Genomic DNA, 6000 nt, shown 5'->3' with positions numbered 1-6000 from the left:
ATCCCCCCTATAAATATTGTAGCTTACTATAAAATACACCTGGTTTGAAGCTAGTCACTGTTTCTCTCGATTTTTTTGGAAAAAATTAAATATCTCGAAAACGGTTAATTTTAGGAATAGGGAAACTTCGTAAAAGTCCAATTAAATAACACGTAGAATCTAAAATTGCAATAATATATAGGGTGTTCCATTGAAAATAAGCAAGTTGATGGCGACTTCCGGTATAACCAGAAATGGAACGTCGACGCCATTATTTTAGTTGAGAAGGGCATGCCCGAAAACCCGGTATGTATACTAATAATTGTTTTTTACAAAATTTGACTGCCCCAAATAAACAAGTAGGTAATGGTGGGTGGGCAATATAGAAAATCACTCGGTACAAGGTGTAATTGTAACTTTTTCCTAAAAAATCCTTCCAAATGAAGTCAGTGTTCTTCGATTCAATTTTTTTATTTGTGTTTGAGAACATGAATTGTTTTTTATTTAACCTATGTTGTCCTTTTGTTGTTGTCTATCTAGATAATTATCTAAGAAAATATAAATAAATGAGGAATTGGCCATGAAAGAGTCGAATCCCCGGTCGCGAAATTCACCGACAATAAAACAAGCAGGCGGACCACCTGAAACAATACACTGCCGCTGCTCGCCGATGTTCTGTTGTTTACGCGCCCAATTATTAAATAACAGCCAGAAAAACAGTTGAACCAGCTTCTCATTGTGCCCCCGGTAATTAATCCTTATTACGAAGGTGATTATCGCCAGGAGTTGCGCGTAATGTTACGAGGGACTTCCAAATTGTACCTGGTTTCACTTTTCATGATCCAAAATTAAAAGTTGACGGGACTTTTTAAAATACAATTACTTTTTTCGTGTTACATTGGCACTAGCGACCAAAACGCGTCAGCCTTGTTGACAATTTTACCTACAGCGAGTTGTCGCCTTGGATAATACTTCACGTACCCTCGTAGTTGGCGTGGTAATTTGTCGAGACGTTCGGGCTTCTTTGATTAGCCGCAAAGTGGCCAACACCGACCATGGCAGATGTCGGTCGGTCTTTAGTCGAGTATAAACTGCAAAAAACTACTCAAATTTATTGCTGGCCTTAATACTGTGTCGAGGCGATGTATTATTAACGCGAATTTTATTACGCTCATTTCGACAGATTCCAAAAATTAAGTAAATTGAATAAAACCATTTTTGGTATACCTACACTGAAAGAAATGGTTTCTTGACTTAATACAATATCGACATGAGTCAGTTTGTTTGGAATTGTGTGCAAAAATGTTAAAGGTTCTTCTTGGAACAAATCGTGATTGTCAATTGTATACAACAAATTACGATAAATGGATTCTTGAAAAACTAGAAGATACATGCCAATATTTCGTATTCATTGGCATTTGCTCGCTGTAAAATGTTAGTGATGTATTTATTTATTTATTTATACAAATAATTTGTCTGACAGTTTGTTCCAAATTCTCGACCTTGCTTAAACACAAATCTAATGGTTTAAGTGTTAAAGAAACCAAATATCTCGTATGATCTAAAGAAGTTAAATTACTATCAAAGTGAACTCCTAAATCCTTTAAAGTAACCATGAGTTTCAAGATATCCCAGTTATTTTGTAGCTGATCAAAGAGGGCTTTATTGTACTATCGTATTATCTAAAGAAGTTAAATTACTATCAAAGTGAACTCCTAAATCCTTTAAACTAACCATGAATTTGATATCCCAGTTATTTTGTAGCTGATCAAAGAGGGCTTTATTGTACTAATACATGAGCTAACTTGACATTTGGGAATGGTTAAACAAAGGTTGTACAGAGGTCTCCGTAGGCTTAAATTGATCGTCATGAAAAATCTAGGCGAGCATAATTCGATTTTTCCAATATTTGCCCGACTTACCCCTACTTAAGGGGGTGGAAACCACCCCTAAAACAAGACAAATGAGAAAATAGTCGATAAATTCTTGGTAAAATTGGGGGAATTTCACATGGCAGGGGTAAAATCAGGAATGTCCTTCTAAAAATGCTCATGATAAACCCACCCCCCGCGTGGGGGTAAAACAAAAGATCGAATTATGGGGCCCGTCTTTCGTATCATTTGTCGGATAGTGGGGGAAACAAAGTACTTCATGAAGTGGATATCATTCCTCGTCTGCTATCGGCAATAGGGATGGTTTTACCCCCACACGGGGGTGTTTTTCACCTTGAGCATTTTTAGGATGGCATTCTTGATGTTACCCTTGCCATGTGGAATTCCGCCAATTTTTACCCAGATTTTGGTGACCATTTTTTCTGTTTTCTTGTTTTAGGGGTGATTTCCACCCCTTCAGTAGGGGTAACTGATCAGAATCCGACAGAAGAACGTATTATGGGGGCATGTATTTCATATCATTTGGATTTATAAGAAAGAGTGGCACAAAAAAGGCAATTCATGAAGGGAACATCATTTGCCGCCGGTTTTCGGCAATAGGGGTGGTTTTACCCCCACGCGGAGGATGTTTTTCACCTTGAGCATATTTGGAAGAACCTCCCTGATCTCTTGCTTGCCATTCAAATTCCCGCCAATTTTTACCAAGAATTGATCGACCATTTCCTTACGTTTCTTGTTTTAGGGGTGATTTCCACCCCTTAAGTAGGGGTAAGTCGGACAAATATTGGAAAAATCGATTATGCTCACCTAGAATTTTCATGACGATCAATTTAAGCCCACGGAGACCTCTGGACGACCCCGGACCCCGTTGTTGCTACACACTACGCAAAAACGGGCGAAAAAATGTTTTTTTTTGCGGTTACTCTTTAGTATACATTCTGTATGCAATTAAACCACTTTGAAAGTATGGATGGGAAGCTTGGGGGTCTATCTATCCCCCCTATAAATATTGTAGCTTACTATAAAATACACCTGGTTTGAAGCTAGTCACTGTTTCTCTCGATTTTTTTGGAAAAAATTAAATATCTCGAAAACGGTTAATTTTAGGAATAGGGAAACTTCGTAAAAGTCCAATTAAATAACACGTAGAATCTAAAATTGCAATAATATATAGGGTGTTCCATTGAAAATAAGCAAGTTGATGGCGACTTCCGGTATAACCAGAAATGGAACGTCGACGCCATTATTTTAGTTGAAAAGGGCATGCCCGAAAACCCGGTATGTATACTAATAATTGTTTTTTACAAAATTTGACTGCCCCAAATAAACAAGTAGGTAATGGTGGGTGGGCAATATAGAAAATCACTCGGTACAAGGTGTAATTGTAACTTTTTCCTAAAAAATCCTTCCAAATGAAGTCAGTGTTCTTCGATTCAATTTTTTTATTTGTGTTTGAGAACATGAATTGTTTTTTATTTAACCTATGTTGTCCTTTTGTTGTTGTCTATCTAGATAATTATCTAAGAAAATATAAATAAATGAGGAATTGGCCATGAAAGAGTCGAATCCCCGGTCGCGAAATTCACCGACAATAAAACAAGCAGGCGGACCACCTGAAACAATACACTGCCGCTGCTCGCCGATGTTCTGTTGTTTACGCGCCCAATTATTAAATAACAGCCAGAAAAACAGTTGAACCAGCTTCTCATTGTGCCCCCGGTAATTAATCCTTATTACGAAGGTGATTATCGCCAGGAGTTGCGCGTAATGTTACGAGGGACTTCCAAATTGTACCTGGTTTCACTTTTCATGATCCAAAATTAAAAGTTGACGGGACTTTTTAAAATACAATTACTTTTTTCGTGTTACATTGGCACTAGCGACCAAAACGCGTCAGCCTTGTTGACAATTTTACCTACAGCGAGTTGTCGCCTTGGATAATACTTCACGTACCCTCGTAGTTGGCGTGGTAATTTGTCGAGACGTTCGGGCTTCTTTGATTAGCCGCAAAGTGGCCAACACCGACCATGGCAGATGTCGGTCGGTCTTTAGTCGAGTATAAACTGCAAAAAACTACTCAAATTTATTGCTGGCCTTAATACTGTGTCGAGGCGATGTATTATTAACGCGAATTTTATTACGCTCATTTCGACAGATTCCAAAAATTAAGTAAATTGAATAAAACCATTTTTGGTATACCTACACTGAAAGAAATGGTTTCTTGACTTAATACAATATCGACATGAGTCAGTTTGTTTGGAATTGTGTGCAAAAATGTTAAAGGTTCTTCTTGGAACAAATCGTGATTGTCAATTGTATACAACAAATTACGATAAATGGATTCTTGAAAAACTAGAAGATACATGCCAATATTTCGTATTCATTGGCATTTGCTCGCTGTAAAATGTTAGTGATGTATTTATTTATTTATTTATACAAATAATTTGTCTGACAGTTTGTTCCAAATTCTCGACCTTGCTTAAACACAAATCTAATGGTTTAAGTGTTAAAGAAACCAAATATCTCGTATGATCTAAAGAAGTTAAATTACTATCAAAGTGAACTCCTAAATCCTTTAAAGTAACCATGAGTTTCAAGATATCCCAGTTATTTTGTAGCTGATCAAAGAGGGCTTTATTGTACTATCGTATTATCTAAAGAAGTTAAATTACTATCAAAGTGAACTCCTAAATCCTTTAAACTAACCATGAATTTGATATCCCAGTTATTTTGTAGCTGATCAAAGAGGGCTTTATTGTACTAATACATGAGCTAACTTGACATTTGGGAATGGTTAAACATAAATAAACAGTTATTTTGTAGCTGATCAAAGAATGCTTTATTGTACTAATACATGAGCTAACTTGACATTTGGGAATAGTTAAACATAAATCGTTTGCTTCGTACCAAACGACTACCTCATTTAATTCGCTCCGATGTACATTAATCAATATTTGAAATTGAAAAAAATATTTTTAAGTCCTAAATATACACTAATTGACGGCAATTAAGGTAAAGTGTGAAGTCATTAACAAAAATTGGAAATAGAAGAGGGTTTAGATTAGAGCCTTAGGGCACTCTAGATATAATAAAGTACTGACTATATTTATATTTGCTATAAATGACATATTGTAAACGACTAATGTATATTAAAAAGTCTTAACAAATTACTACAAGAACCATAGAGGTATGGTATGACATATATGGTCAAAGACGTTCAAGAAAACGGTATACAACATCTGCCTGCCAATGCTATTTAGTAACTTTAGAAATAAATTGTGTAAAACACATATGATCACCATTTTTAAAGATTGGATAGACAATTGTCACTCTCCATGTACTAGGAAAAAATCACTTTTATTGAGAAATTGTCTCTGCTGTCCCGATAAATGCGGTTTTATGAGTATATATTTAAAAGAATCTTTAGTTTCAGCAATATTCTTGGGATTACAATTGTATTAGAAATTCTGCTAGATCTTGTTTTATTAGATACTTACAATGCTCCCAACATTTTCAAAGTTCTGGATTCTTTAACTCTATTTTCTGAATTTAATTTAAAAAATTAGTAGTCGCGACTGGCAAGTATTTTTACTTAATTAAAACATACTTTTATTATTCTTTTACTGCGTAAAGAAATGTTCTGTTTACGCTTAATTATTTGTTTATGTGAAGCAATAAAAAATAAATTTTACGGTTTCATTAAAGTTATTCATTCGGTATATAAGAAAACACCAGTTTATAAGCGGCAACTGAAAATATAAATATACGCCAACCAGGTCCACGCCTTCAAAATACAAGATTGAGATGTTCCTCTTCATTATACATTCATCAGAGAACTTCTGGTGCGCTAGCAGACCCCTTACAAGAGAGCAGTTGCTCCATCCTGCTGAGAAAATCCATCTTTCGTTTCATCGCTTGCTTGATTAATAGTTNTCAGAGAACTTCTGGTGCGCTAGCAGACCCCTTACAAGAGAGCAGTTGCTCCATCCTGCTGAGAAAATCCATCTTTCGTTTCATCGCTTGCTTGATTAATAGTTTCCTTAAACACTCACGCCTCTATATTAAAGCTTCCAGTAAGCGCAGTTCAAAGAGACGTATATAGAGATGTATATTATCATTTTTAATCCAT

Source organism: Anoplophora glabripennis, unplaced genomic scaffold (genome assembly GCF_000390285.2).
Source record: "Anoplophora glabripennis isolate ALB-LARVAE unplaced genomic scaffold, Agla_2.0 scaffold383, whole genome shotgun sequence".
Lineage (NCBI taxonomy): Eukaryota > Metazoa > Arthropoda > Insecta > Coleoptera > Cerambycidae > Anoplophora > Anoplophora glabripennis.
Note: the sequence above shows the minus strand (reverse complement) of the source record.